This window comes from Dermochelys coriacea, chromosome 12, assembly GCF_009764565.3.
Source record: "Dermochelys coriacea isolate rDerCor1 chromosome 12, rDerCor1.pri.v4, whole genome shotgun sequence".
In the NCBI taxonomy this organism is placed as follows: Eukaryota; Metazoa; Chordata; order Testudines; family Dermochelyidae; genus Dermochelys; species Dermochelys coriacea.
Window position 1 is genome coordinate 32,680,598 of NC_050079.1, and position 15,468 is coordinate 32,696,065.

The 15,468-nt window shown below is 39.2% G+C and overlaps 1 long non-coding RNA gene across 3 annotated transcripts in view; it reads right to left on the reverse strand.

The window, feature by feature from the left end:
• Positions 1 to 1,320: 1,320 nt before the first annotated feature.
• Positions 1,321 to 15,468, reverse strand: part of LOC122456340 — a 130,882-nt gene continuing 116,734 nt past the window's right edge. For all 3 annotated transcript variants that reach the window (XR_006275208.1, XR_006275209.1, XR_006275210.1), the window contains one exon: positions 1,321 to 13,289. This is a non-coding gene — a long non-coding RNA (uncharacterized LOC122456340). The remainder of the gene's footprint in view (positions 13,290 to 15,468) is intronic.

A 15,468-nucleotide genomic window follows, 5' to 3' on the forward strand; every position in this document is an offset into this window, starting at 1 on the left:
AGCTGATAGAATTTTCCTGAGGAACTTATGTGAGAGAAGGGAAATTGTGATTTTGGGCAGGGGCTAGCATTTTGAAACTGAGCTAAATCTGAATTGAACTTCAAGGGACAAAGAGAAAGCATGTCCACAGCTTGGGGGGTGGGGAGGGGGGTTCTCCCTGCTGATTATCTAAAGGCTACTGCAAGCAACAGAGGTTAATGCTTGTCATAGAAAATTCACAAGAAACTTCTAGAATAGAAAGTGTTAGGCAACCTAAGTATGGGAGGTCACTACCAGCCCTCCTAAATTAAATCTATTCTAATTTTACTACATAATGTACCATGTAAAAATTACATAGGTGTAGATTTTTTCCTTAATTAAGTAGGCTAATAATAGAGCTGATCAAAATCTTTCAAATGAAAGTTTTTTCCCATAGAAATAGCCATTTGTAAAACAATTTTTTCTGAAAAATGGTAAACTTTATTTTTTTGCAAAAAAATCAACACAGTGGAACCTCGGAGTTTTGAACACCTCGCGAATGGAGGTTGTTCGTAGCTCTGAAATGATCATAACGCTGGATAAAATGTTATGTTTGTTCTTTCAAAAGTATACAACTGAACATTGACTTAATGCAGCTTTGAATCTTTATCATGCAGAAGAAAAATGCTCCTTTTAACCATCTTAATTTAAACGAAACAAGCACAGAAACAGTTTCTTTACCTTGTCAAATCTTTTTTTTAAACTTTCCCTTCATTTTTTAGTAGTTTATGCTTAACACAGTACTCTACTGTATTTGCCTCTGCTTCTGCCTGATTGCGTATTTCCGGTTCCAAATGAGGTTTGTGATTGACTGGTCAGTTCGTAACTCTGAGATTCTACTGTACTTTACAAACAAAAATTTGACAATAGTATGAAACCTGTTATTGAAATGGTGACTAAAATGAAAAATTTGTTAACCAGCTCTATAACATTTTTGATGTTTTTGAGAATTTTTGGAACCTTTTTTTCAAAAAAAGAAAAAAATCAGGAATAATTTTTGAGCATTTGGATTTAAAAAAAAGTGGGTTCATTTAAAAAACAATTCAAAATGGAAACTTCTGAAATTTTGCAAAAAACTTTCCCCCCAGATAGGTTTTCATTTTGACCAGCTCTAGCTATTAGTCATCAAACATTTAAAAAATATATCTGTCCTGCTTTGGTTTACAGAAACACTTCAGGGCCTCCTTTACTTACAAATACAATCTTCTGAGTAGAATCCTTATTTTTTAACCAACTGGACATTATTTATACCTTCTGCTTTCCATCAGCCCACTCCATAACAAGCAAAGCCAACAACAAAGACTGTATTTTACTCTCCAGGCTTTACACTAATTGAACTACATGTGACTGAAATGTTCAGTCCAAAGTGCTTATAGAGTGCTACACCCTTTATTCTAACCAAAGAACATGAGTCAGAGTACTTATATTTAACAAGGAGCAAGAATTTGTTGGAGAGGAGTTTTATTTTGGCATTTTGTACAAGGGCAGGCTTGAAGATACTCAGTTTTATCGTGACATCATTTTTATAGAGTAGCAATTCATATTAAGGTTATGACCACGGCTTAAAATGAACATGAGCTGAGCATGATGCATCGGAAGTATAAGTACAAGTTTATTATTGTTTCACATGAACAAGAAAAATATCATGCAAGGATTGAAAGAATGGAATGGTTTATGCAGCTCATCTCAGCCAGTTATCAGTGGGCACAACTCATCCTTGTGGTCTATGCTATAGAAGGCTATGAGATTCAAGCAGAGATGACTGAGTAAGGTAGTGGGTAGAGTCTCTACAGGATGATACAGTAGGGTTAAATGAAACAAAACAAGGAAGAAAGAAAATTGGGTCAAATTTTGACTGTATAAAATAAATCATTGTGAATAACAGTATGTGCACAGATAGCCATCCCATACAAGAAAAATCTGTCCTATGCTGGGGGAGATGTGAGGTTGGTCTAATACTCTATGAAGAACTTGTTTGTTTCAGAATAGATTATTTATGGCTCTTACAGGTCTCTTTCCTTCACTGAGTTTCTTGCTGAAAGAGTACCTAATGATGGATATGAGACAACCAAGGCATTACACTTCTCTGCCAGCTCTGCGCTCTTGTGTATTGCCCTAGAATAGGACACCACCCCTATTTCCACAATGTTCACAATGCTGTTTCTGTTCTACATGGCTCTGATCCAGAAAACCATGACTATTCAACAAAGCACCCATTGAATTTCATGGAAATGAAGCATATGCTTAAAGGTAAGCACGTACTTAAGTTCTTTGCTGAGTAGGAATGGATGGAAGCATACGCTTCAGTGTTTTGCTGAATTGGGGCCCACTTGTGTACCATACTTCTCATTTTCTCCCTTGGCACCTGCAGGATGTAGCAGAATAGACTTGCCAATGTTCAGGCCTGCTCCATCTCCACTGGTACTCAGCTGTGACAGGGTGCGGTTCCCCGCTTCTATCTTCTTGTACAAATGGCTACTCCTCCAGTTTGTACACACCAACATATTGTTTGTGTTATCTTAAATATCACCCTTAACAGTACTGTGCAGCAATTCTGTTTCTAATGACATACAAACATCAAACCCATTTGCCAGAGAGAAGAGAGGGAAGAGATGTACTTTTATACTGGTCTTGCTAGTTAATGGGCTAACTAGTTCCTTAACTCTCCCCAGCTAATACTGATCTAATAATTAACCCCATCTTCCCTCAGTCAGGCCCTTTTCCAGGGAAACTAATTGAGTGCTGATTCAGCTGCTGGTTCTCAGCTATGTTCTAGCTATGACCTTCTCTGTATGACCTACAGGAGAGACCTCATTTCTTTCTTCCCATTTAGATCAAATTCCCCCAAGACAAGGAAATCCAGAGATGACTCTAACACTGCACCGTTGTCTATTCACTATTGTTGGTGCTTAAATATTGCAGAGATATGACAGAAATCTGGTGTGATCTTCCGTGCCATGCTTGGTCCAATACTTAGTCACAACTGAGTGAAAAGTTACTTTATTCCCCACCCCCACATTGCTGTTTTCCTCCTCCCCTCATAAATTAAAGTCAAATCAACATTTTCTTTTCCCTTCATCACCTAGACAAATCAGTTATATACTTCCTACACTATCTTAAAATTATCCTCTACCCACATAAAACATATTCTCTTCACTTTCACCTTACTTAAAGAAGTAATTCCTTTGTACATCACAGTCACTACTAATTAGATTTCTCACACTTTTAAAATCTCCAGTTACACTCAAAACTCAGTCAAGAATTATGTCCATCTTGGTTCACCCATTTGTTAGTGGGAAAGGATGGTCTTGCATCTAAAGTTTGAGGATTGGGATTCCTGTGTGCATTTAATCTCTCTTTGCCTCAGTCCCCCATCTGTAAAATGGGGCTAATGAGCTTTTGTCTGTCTTGTTTATTTAGAGTGTAAGCTGTTTGAGGCATATGGTATGTATGTATAGCAACTAGCACAGTGGGACTCTGATTTTGGTTGTAACCTATAATCCACCTATAGGTACCACTATAGTACAAATAAACAATACTAATAAACAAAATGTGTATCAATAATGTGTATAATGCTCATCCCTTGTTTATTCGTCCAACAGCAGCCTGTCCAACATTGTTCTGTGTCTGCATGCAAGTTCAAACACATATGGGATGACAGTTACTGCAATTGACAAAACAGTGTTTTCATGGCTAGTTGGACAGCAAATTATTTTCTCCTACTTTCATTTTTCAAATTATATTCATCTGGCTCCTGCTGTCTTATTAAATCAAGAGTCAGCAATACTGTTTAAGTATTATGCATTTCTATGAGAGCCCCAATTTAGCCGTTAGCCATAGTACTATGTTTTCACATAATTTAGCAGTGAACACAAACAATGAAAATCATATAGAAACTGTCACAAATAAGTGGTGCTTGGAGTCATGAAAGCTGTATTTATAGAACCAGCTTGAAGTCTCACAATAAATTAAAACTGAGATCTAATTGTGCAGACACTTCAGTACACTGAAATCAAAAAAAATAATGAAAGTCTTATGTATAGATGTGTGATGGAAAAGATTAATCTAAATATAGATTCAGGAACAATGAAAGTCTAGTTTATCATAAGATATCTGGAGAAAAAAAACCACTGGGAAAATATTGATCCACTATTTGAGATAACCACATCTTTCATTATATAAGAAAATGAGTTACCAGTGTCAGTTCCACATTGACACAGTTATCAAATTAAATTATCTTGACATTCTCTAAAAATACTGAGAAAGCAACAAGTGCTTCTCATTGCTCAAAGTATTAAGAAGCTAAAATCTACACACCCGCAAAAAAAATTACACATAGGTGGTGTCATTTCATTATTTTTTAACTCCATGACTTACTTATCATCTTGAACAATAGACTACATTCTGCTTAATAATGTACCAGCATTTTATTAGAATTCAGTTTCTGATCACTCTCATGATATATTTCTTTATTAAAAATACACAGTAGAGACAGGGTTTGACAACTGATTATCTTTAATACCAAATAATAAAAGAAGCCAGACAAATATGTTTATGCAACGAATAAGGCAAATCTGCTGAAGAGCTCAGTGGATGAAAATAGTTTGTTTTAATCACCAAGCAAATTAAATAATCAGAATCTGCACTTCTAGTGTTATTTCATAAATTTATTTTCAAGCAAGAAGACAGATTTTCATCCATGGCCAAAATCTGAAGGCTGAGTGAACCCAAAAGCTACATTTTCAAACTCAACAGAACTTTGTGGTTTCCAGAATGCTGGAGAGTGAAGTTTCCCTTTGCAGCTAGAGTTCACTTTAGATTTAATGTTGCCAGAGAGCAAGATATTATAGTACTAACACATTACCAACTAGATTGTGCCACCCTTACTCATGCTGAATAGTATCTAGTGCTATAGTGGTCCTATCAAAATCAACAGGGCTACTCCTGGAGTAAGGTGCTACTCAACATAAGTAAATGTCTCAGATTCTGACCCTTCATGAATTATGTTGAAACAACTTGTATGCTTGCATATTACATGATAAGCTGTGATGGCATCAGGTTTTTTTAATTTTGCTTTTTCTTTCTCAAAGTTAATTTAGTGTATCTAAAAGAATAACACAAAAAGCTACAGGTCAGATACAATACAGTAAGATAAATAAAGTTTAGAGTCCTCCACCTGTGTATTATAGATGCAAGCCAACATGATGAGGTTACCTATATCTCTTTGTTTAGACATCAGTGTCACAGATGAAGTAAGAACTGACCAAGATATAGAGATACCCCAATTCTGAGCTAGTCTATCCTGACAGAAATGGAGGAGCAAGGGCAAAGGTGGCTTTCAACTGCCCTTCTGCTTCCTGTAACCAGGACCCACCATTTGGTAGATCTTTACTGTGTAGATCAGCATTTCAAGAAAAAATTTCAAGCAATCAACATGGGAATAACTTTGCCATGATTTTTTTTTAAACTTTGAAACAACAAAATCTGCTCTCATGCAAGAGTTCTGAAATTACCCTGCTCCTAAACTTGGCAACTATCTGATTTAAGTTGGCAATGAGCTCATTTCATGGTTTCTCCAAGACAAACTTTCTAAGGGAGTCAGAAAATTTTTCACATGCAGTAGGGAGGTTTTATTTTCCTTGCTTCTGGTCTCCCTCCAACTGAACACCTTTATCATTCCATTGATTTCAGTAAAGTTTCTCTTGATTATCCTTACTGTAACTGAGAGAAAAACCAGTTTTTACTGTGCACATAATAGATGGATTATGCCATCAAACTTATATTGCCTATTGCCCTTGCACAGCATGTCAGGCAGAGAGGAAAAGCCTTAGATGACCAAGAAGAACCTGTTGAAACCACTCTTCCCCTTTTTCATATTGAGCATTCATAGCTTCTCGGCCATCCTACTTTCTTTCCTTCTGGTTGTTTTCTCCCTTGCTGCAAATAGCAGGACTATTCTGATCTCACTTACACCAGTGTAAATTGGGAGTTGTCACTCTGCTGAAGCCAATGGCATTAAAACTGGTGAATGCAACATCAGAATCAGGCCAAGCATTCCCATTTTGGATATTTTATATAGAAGACATGTATATAATGTGTTAATAAATAGGTAATAGATGTTTTAATAAGCAGCTAATCTATCATTATAGAGTCCATCAGATTGCCCTTATTAACTGTGGCTTATATCCATTAATTACACTCTACTGATGTGCTTGGAACTATCTGTAACTCAGACTACTCATGTCTATAAAATGCTTAGGGCACCTGCTAATCATTTATTAATCATTTATAAGAACTATTTATAAATGTATCCTTAATATTAAGTGTGACCTGTATTTCTTTTCTAAATAGATTTATAACACCAAAGTCCTCCTTTCTGTAAGCTTCCTCCATTGGTGCTAATGACAATCAGCTCAGCATGTATTTTCATGTTCAACCCAGAAAAAAAACTGCCACATTGCTGATAAGAGTTACTACTGACGTTTCTTGCAGTATCAAAGGATCTTATGAAGGCTCAGATTGCCTACCTCTGTCCCTTAACTGCCTGAACTGTTCTTGACTTTTGACTGGAGATCATTCCACTTTTTGACACTTTCTTTTTCTCTTAAATGTTCTCATAAAATCGTGTGTCACTTCAATGGTCAAATAATTTTTCTGGGCTTAGCTTGCACCTGAAGCAAGAGCCTTGTGGCCGCCCTGATAACTAGTGCTTCTATTGGAAAAAAAACTTTTTATTTAAATATGTGTTATATAAAGATTTCTTTTTATCCATGAGCTGATAGAGTGATGGTGTAAAGAAAAGTAATAAGAGAAACAAGCTGGAGACATCACGTGCTCAAGTGTAGTGAAATGTATAAAACACACAAGTGCTGAGAAAATACCCTTTTAATTCTCAGGGTGAAGACCTGTGCCGCACCAAAATAAATGGCATACATGTGACTTCAGTAGTGCTCAGCTCTTGTGCTGGACTTTTATACTGGGGTGTATTTCATCTGTAGAGTCAGATGCTGGTACCCTTATTCTTGCTGAATAGCACCTTACCCCACAAATATCTAAATAGGAGGAAGGATGTCAGAAGCCCTAACCATCAGGTTAGGAATGGTCCTACTTGTTTAATATTTTGAGTAGGCAAGGTGGGTGGAGATTTGGATGAGGAAGTGTGCTACTATCATAGCATCTAAAATGGGCATGGTCTTGCAGAATTAGTTACTCCCCTTTTTGTCAGCCATTTGCATTTCATGGATGAACTGCATTTTGTGCTTATGCAAACCCTGTCATGAAGAAGCATTTTGCAAGTCTCTAGTTCCAGTTTTTTGTGCACTCTGAAACTTCTGCCTGCCTGTTTTGTTTTGACTGTACTAATTTACATAGTATTTCCTCTTACTGTGTAGATTTCAAGGTTATGCTGGGGTCAAGCTGTAACTTTTGCAAAATCAGGTTGTAAACAAGTCTGGGTAACGCATGTAATACTGCCCTCCCCTCTCTGTTTTTTGTTGTTTTTTTTCCTATTTGTATTAGCATGAACAGTAGCTTGTTTATTTGTTTTTAAGATCTAATTTCTTACTTTCCAGCACTCAGCAAAGTGGTTGTAAATGCCAAATGCTCTGAAATAACCATAATAAAGGAAGGTATGGGAACAGCCCAGCCCACCAACTGTCATGTAATGTGACATTGTATGTAACTGTCATGAATGTGACATTCTGGCAATTTGTATTTGCTCATGTAGTACAAAGTGGCTGAAACTTATATTCAAACAGAATCATCCACACAAATCACCTGCATTTAAAAAAAGGTGCTTTATTAGAGAGAGAATATACACAGAATAATTCAAGCCAGTATTCCTGCCAGCTGTACTCCTCCACACATTCCTTTTGCATTCTGATCTCATTATGCACCGAGTGAGAAAACTAGCTTCAGTGGAACAGTTCCTATCCAATTGCATCCCTTTTGTATTCTTCAATCTGAGGGAGAAGGTATATTTATAACTGTCAGCTAGATGAAGTTTGGATTTACACCACAAAGGCAATATGTAGCATTTGTATATTCAGTAGCTTTAAACCATGGAATATTTTGCATAAAAAATGCAGAGGGGTATTATCCTACTCCCATTATTTATGCTGCCAAGGCCCCATGTACTTGAAATAGGCATGGGAACTGCACTGTGCTTGATATAACTCCTTATTGTTCCCAGATTAAAATGCAAGTTTACACTCATTCTCTCACACACTGATGTTGAGTTTGAGCTTATCTGCTCAACTACTGGGGCATTTGCCGGTGGCCTGAGAATTCTTACCTACCAAGCCCACACCTTTGAATGACATTATGTCAGGCCTCCAGAGGGATATATCTGATGTCATCACTGCATCAGTCTGGATTGATGACATGAATAACTGCCATGGCAATGTCAGATTTGGAGGATCTCTCCTGTTAGGTGACATGTCCAGTGTTATACAAAAAATATGCAGGTCAGATTTATAGTTGCCCTGTGGCTCTTTTGCACCAGCTAGGTCAGCACAAAGGAGCCAAAGGACAGTCGTAAACTTCCCTTTCTAGGAATATTCCAGACAGAGGAGGTGCTCTCGGTGGGGCAGGCTGGAGAAGGAAGGGGACATGTCAGAGGTTGGAGAAGCCATGGCAAGGGCATTCCCTGGTAATTCTATGTTCTGCAATCACACAGAAAGGTCATGCAACAGGTGTACAAGTCAAAGTAGTTCTTAGGGCTGCTTTAGCCTAGGACCAAATCATCCCTATCAGTTCCTGAACAGGGGAGGTATAAGATGCACCCCTCTCTGTCCCTGGGCTGGTGAATCCGTACAATATGCACATATGGGTAAAAAAGGTTGGAGTAAATGAAACCATGGGCCGTGGGGTAGATGATGCATCTCAAGTACCATGAACAGCTGTTGTGTGGGTAAGTATGGAAATACTAACTTTTTCCTATTCTGTAAACAGATTAAAACAAAAGTCAATTTTGATAGCTTTCATATATACATTGCTTGCCATTAAAGAATCCAAACTTTATCCCAGTGTTATAGTCAAGATTTCCCCCACACTTAGAAAAGAAACAAATGGGAAATCTCTGATACCACTGCATGGTAACTTTTGACAAATATAGACCATTACAGACCCTTGTTGGCTTAAATGTTGGGCCCTCTAGAGGGCGTTTCATTTCAAACAATTCCAAAATGGTTTACAAATTTAACTATAGGCATTGGATGGGATCAGTGTGTCTGCTTTCTTCCCCTATCCCCTCCACTTGCCCCAGTTACCCCATCCCATCCCCTGATGTCATTCATACTCACTCTCATCCCCATCCTGTATTCTTCTTTTTTAAAGTCTCACTCCCTTCTGGCTCTTTCCCCCTCACAATAGAAGCATGCTGCATTCTCTCCCATCTTAGAAAATCCATCCTTGACCCCACTTGCTTCTCCAACTCCCGTTCCATCTTCAAGCTCATTGAAGGTTCTATTTATAGTTGCTGTCTGGAGTAGTTCTCCTCCAGTTCCATCCTAGAACCTCTCTACCCAAGTCTCAGAACAAATACTCCATCTTCATCCTCCTTGACCTGTCAGCCTCCTTTGACACTATCAACCATGCTTCTCTTCTTAAAATTTTGTAATCCCCTTTGCTTTTTGACTATGTTCTCTCCTGATACTCAAACTCAAAAGCTGCATGTCATCTTTGACTCAGAACTGTCTCTGTCCTCACATCCATGCTATAGCTAAACCATGTAGATTTTTTTCTGCATAATATCTTTAAGATATGGCCTTTCCATCCATCCACATAGTTTAAGCCAGTGGTCGGCAACCTATGGCCCGTCAGGGTAATCTGCTGGCGGGCCACCAGACAGTTTGTTTACATTTGCATGGCCACCTGCAGCTTCCAGTGGCTGCGGTTCGCCGTTCCCAGTCAATGGCAGCAGCGGGAAGCAGTGGACAGCATGTCCCTGCAGCTCGTGCTGCTTCCTGCAGCTCCCATTGGCTGGGAACAGTGAACCATGGCCACTGGGAGCTGTTGGTAGCCGTGCAAATGTAAACAAACTGTCTCAAAGCCTGCCAGCGGATTACCCTGAAGGGCCATAGGTTGCACACCACTGGTTTAAGCTATCAACCAAGCTCTCATTATCTTGTGTCTTGATTACTGCAACATCCTTTTCTCTGACATTGTCAAACGCAGTCCTGCACAGCCCATAGTCATTCAGAATAAGATCATAAACCTATCCCATTGCTTTGACCATATCACCTCTCTCTTTGCATCCCTGCACTGGCTCTGTCTTCTCTTTCTCTGATCAAACAAACTACTCGTCTTCACTTTCCAGGCCTTTCACGGTCAGTCCCCACCCTATCATCTCTCATTCACTATTGAGATGCCAACTCCGACCTCAGAAGCAACCATGGGATGATCAATCAGCCATGTGTTACATTCTCAGACAAGCAATTCTGTGCTTTCTACCATGTTGCCCCACATGCTTGGGAAGAGCCCTCCATAAACATCTCAAGGCTCCCTCATTATCCTCCTTCAAATGCTCCTCTGCCATGATGCCTACAAAGAAATTGATAACAATTAGACTGCTGATGTGCTGACACCACTGCCAGTCATGCTGAACAATACTGTCTGATGATTTCCTTGTACTGTCTGTATACGTCTCGTCTCTTGTCTTATTGTATATTGTAAATTCTTTGCGGGGTAGGGACCATCTTTCTTCTGTGTTTCTAGCATAATGGGATCCTTGTTCATGCCTAGGGCTCACAACAATACAAATAATACTAACAACTATACCAATAATTTCATCCCTCCCTGCATTACAGCCACTTCTGGAGCTGAATGTGGCAATGTGTTCAATAATTTTGTATTGGAAGCACAGATGATTCTATCCAGTTGAATCTGCAGGGGGAATTTGGGTCAGATTTACATTCTGTGCAACCCAATGAAACCAATGGAGTAAATCAGCACCTGGACCTGAAGTTTGGACCTGGAATTCAGCCAGAAAAACAGAGTAACCAAAAGTCGAAGTCATGCCACATTAAAGAGAGCTATTATTGAAGCAATACATTTGCTTTCCTACACAAGGTAGGTATACTTTATTTAATCCACATTAGTTGCATACTGTTGGCATGAGAGTTATTTTATTACTATTAGACTGTTACTTTTCATGAATGGACTCTTGGCCAAGGGTTACAGGAAAGTACCAGGGGAAGATCAGAAGATTACAGTGAGCTGAGCTGATAAGAGAATGGGTTAAACAGGAACTATTCTTATTCGTATGACAATCATTCTTGTGAGTATATTTTCAGGCCCTGCTATTTTTGGTTGTCAGTGTGATCTGTTACCGGAATATGGAATTAGAATTTGAATACAGGCAAAGTAAGAGCACTTTGCACTCACACACGCCTTCACACCCCTCTCTTCCATCAGAGAAGAGCTTCATTCCTCAACAAGGTCAAATTGCATCAATAAGGTGCTACAAGAGAATAACCTCACCACACATTAAGTTGCGGGGGCTGTTGTCTGGTGTGTAGGAAAAGGTGTGTGGTCCCTTGAAGGGCTAGATAACCAGAGAATGATTCATTGTGGCAGCTTCAGACTTTGTCAGCCTGGGGATGCTAACCCGACCCCCCACAGGTGACCAGAAGAGAGGGGAAACTATTTAGGCGCTGGAAAAGCCATCTTTTCCTTGACCAGGTGGTGCAGCATCCATTCGCACACCTGTTAAAGTAGTTAAATCCCAGGTTTTTTCATGATCTGCTGTGAACTTATGCTAGTTGCTATCTTCTCAAGCGCTGGGAAGGAATGTTTTCCCTGACCACTGGATTGGCCAAAGTGAGGTGGAGGGTTTTTAACCTTTTCCATAGCAGGCCAGGGGCTTAGTTGGGCAGACATGAAGCAGGGGCTAGGCTATGATGTTGCAACTTGTTATGTAAGTGTGGGGAGGATCTACAAGGAAGGGACGCAGTGATCTGATAAAATGCATTGGTAAGGGATTTAAGGGAAGTATTTTTTAAAGGAGCTGAAAGAGGGGTTTTTGGAGCTCCTTTGATTGGTACGGCCAGTCATTTATAGCCCCCCATTCTAGAGGTGGGAGGTAGCAAGCTCCCAGCAGTGGGTTGGCTGGAGGGCTGACAGCAGCCTCCCACTGCAAGTATATGTAAATGATTATGGAATTACCTGCACTGTACACTTTTATCTACTGGGCACTCCCTGACATTTAGGAATAAAGAGCAGCCTATTTAAACCGCATCCAGTCTCTTCTGTCCTCCTTCTGGGATAGCCAGAAAATCTCTCATCTCCCTGGATCAGTTAGGGAAATGAAAACAGATAATCTTGGATCTTCATATCAGAGAATTCTATTTTAAGGGTCGATGGGGCATTATATTTATGACAAGTTACTCACCTGGGCTTGAAATCCATGTCAGGTGAGAATGACGTCACTCTCAGAGGGATCTGCACACTAAGAGCCAGACTCAGTCTGCCCCTACTGCCATGGTATAGTGGGACACAGAAAGTCTGCACCTCCCCTTGCTGAGCAGGCAAATTTGACTGCTAAACTGAACTGTAGTCTGAAATTCTTAGGCAAGTTGTTTCACCTCTGCTTCTCTTTCCTTTCCCATCCTCGTCTGTCTCATCTATTAAGACTGTCATGGGTAGGGTCTTTCTCTCACTATGTGTTTGTACAGTGCCTAGCACAATGGTGTGTGCATCACAGTGCATAGAGGTGACTGTAATGTAAATAATAATAAAAAGTAGCAGTTTTCACCCACACGGGTGGGTAGAAGTAGATGTGGTCCCATTGTAGGATCAATGAAAAAATTATGGTTTTCTTGAATGTATTCATTTTTGAGAAAGAATTTGTGAATAATTGTTGCAGATGCTTCTTGCACTGTAGATCACTGGTGAGCAGTTTGTTGCAAGCAGTCAATATACAAAATTAAAGTTGAGTATAGACTGGACATATTGATAACATGGTCTACTCATTTATCTTACTAGATGAAAGTAAGTCTTAGAATACTTAACATTTGCAAAATCAAAATTTGTTTTCTGCAAATATTCTTCAGTGTTGTTTTAAAAAAATCTACATTTCCACAAACATTTCTGCCACAAAATTTCACTGCTAGACTCTTCATGGAAGGAAAACACAAATATATCTGTGAGGGATCCTTGGTCTTGTTTGGAGTGCAGATATGTGGGTCCAAGGTATTGCCAAATTGGTTCCATTCTTCTACAAGGTTGACATGGCCTCAGGTTTCACTATGAAGCTTTCACTGAGCCATACACTGTAATCTCCCTCATGCAATTCCATAGGTGTTGGAACTGGGGTTGTTGGGATGCTGCCACACTCCCTGGCTTGAAGTGGTTTCCATTATATGCAGGGTTTACAATTTGGTTCAATGGCTCTCAGCACCCCCAGTATACAAATGTTCCAGCCCCCTTGTACAATTCAGAATGTGCTGTGTGGTTCACAGATATAGGATTACAGAGGGGGAACAATGCTGGTTTTTTATATCAGGAAAACGTTGCCAGGAGCCAATAGCATCACTTTCCTTTATAGCCCTCTCAATTAGTTGCACAACATTTTGGTCAAAATATGAATTAGCTATTTACATTGGCAGCCTGTTAACGGTAATATAAGGGCCATTAATTCACTGGTCAGATTACAGGATTTGGGAAGTCAGCATTACATCTGTTTCCTAATAGAATAGGCTCTTCTACTAAAATGTCTATGACCAGCAGCCTTATATTGGTTTTGCAGACAGAGTCATTATGCAGTAGTTGATCTAATTCAGTGTGACGGGCGCTGTACTCATCTGAAGACTCAAAAAAAAAAAAAGAGGCCTAACTCCAATCTGTTTTGCCTTGATGCAAGATTTTAAAAATAACTTCCTAAGGGAAAGTCTACTCATGTAAACAGCTAGAAAGGTCAATTTGTTCTACTAATGCTGGAAGTGATACTCCTACTGAAACACAGTAATTTTTTTAAACTCCGTGGTCATAATGAAAACACAAGGTGCCTGATTCTGCTCTCCCCAGATGTAAAATCATCAAACTTCTGTAAAAGTGGGGTCAGAATTGGGCTCTTGGTTCATTTACAGATGCATCATACTTGTATTGCATCCATTTGATTTTTCAGTCACAGGATAGACTGTTTATATTAAAAGCTTACAAACAAATAACCCAGTGGTAGAAATTGTAGCATTTTGAGGATTTAGTAAACTGTTTCAAATTCAGCCCTCATTTGCTTAACAAACATGATCAAAATAATAGCTCAATTAATAATAGTAATAATAATAAACAATAATAATTTTATTTATTATCACTTGATGTTTTCAGAGCTTTTTACAAACATTAACTGATCAGTCCTCACGCTAGCTACTAAGATGGCTATGTTATTATTCCTGTAGTACAGAATGGGGAACTTAGGCAGAGATGTTAAGTGACTTGCCCAAACTACACAGTGAGTCAGAGTGAAAACCAGCACTAGAATCCAGGACTTTCTAACTGCCTGTTTCAGTTGACAGTAAGAAAAGGAGTACTTGTGGCACCTTAGAGACTAACAAATTTATTAGAGCATAAGCTTTTGTGAGCTACAGCTCACTTCCGATGAAGTGAGCTGTAGCTCATGAAAGCTTATGCTCTAATAAATTTGTTAGTCTCTAAGGTGCCACAAGTACTCCCTTTCTTTTTGCGAATACAGACTAACACGGCTGCTACTCTGAAACCTGTCAGTTGACAGTGGCTCCCTAACTAGCTTATTTCATCAGAAGCTTAAAAGTAAATGGATGAAAAGTAATAAGAGAGATTAAACAATGCTGCAGCTGAAAAAAATAAGTTGAACCAAGAGCTAGTGTCCCGTGATTCTCTTTGAACTGTAAAACTTACTTGATCTGACTGTCTCTGATCTCATCCCCCTCTTCCTTCAGATATCAGTCATCCCTACTGCCACCACCCACTTTCCTTACAATACCCCCATGAGGTTCACTGTGGCTGCAAGGGAAGAATGCAGTGTAATTACCTAATCGAACACCTGTGGTCTCTATATTCAGCAGAACTATTACCAAACTAGGTGTTCATGACTGTTATGTTTTAGTTTTTAGGGTTTTTTTAATGAAAGACTTTAAAAATATAACACCACCATTTCTCCACCAACAGTGAAATCTCCTCTTGAAGCACAGCTTCTATGGCCCAGTGTAAAGTGCTATTGGAAATGTGTGATCAATACATTACTTCATGTCTCAGGTATGCTAATCACTGCCCCCCAAAGGTGACATAACAATGTATGGCTTATGACCTTAATCCTGGCCTCAGAATGGACCCATGCAGAGCTGCAATGAAGTCAACCACAGAGCTTCTTGCCAGATCAGAGCCTTTATGATCATATAGATGGGAAATTCAGGTAAATAAGAAGGATATAGTGACGGATAATAAAAATCCTAATACACAAAGAACATCTTTCCC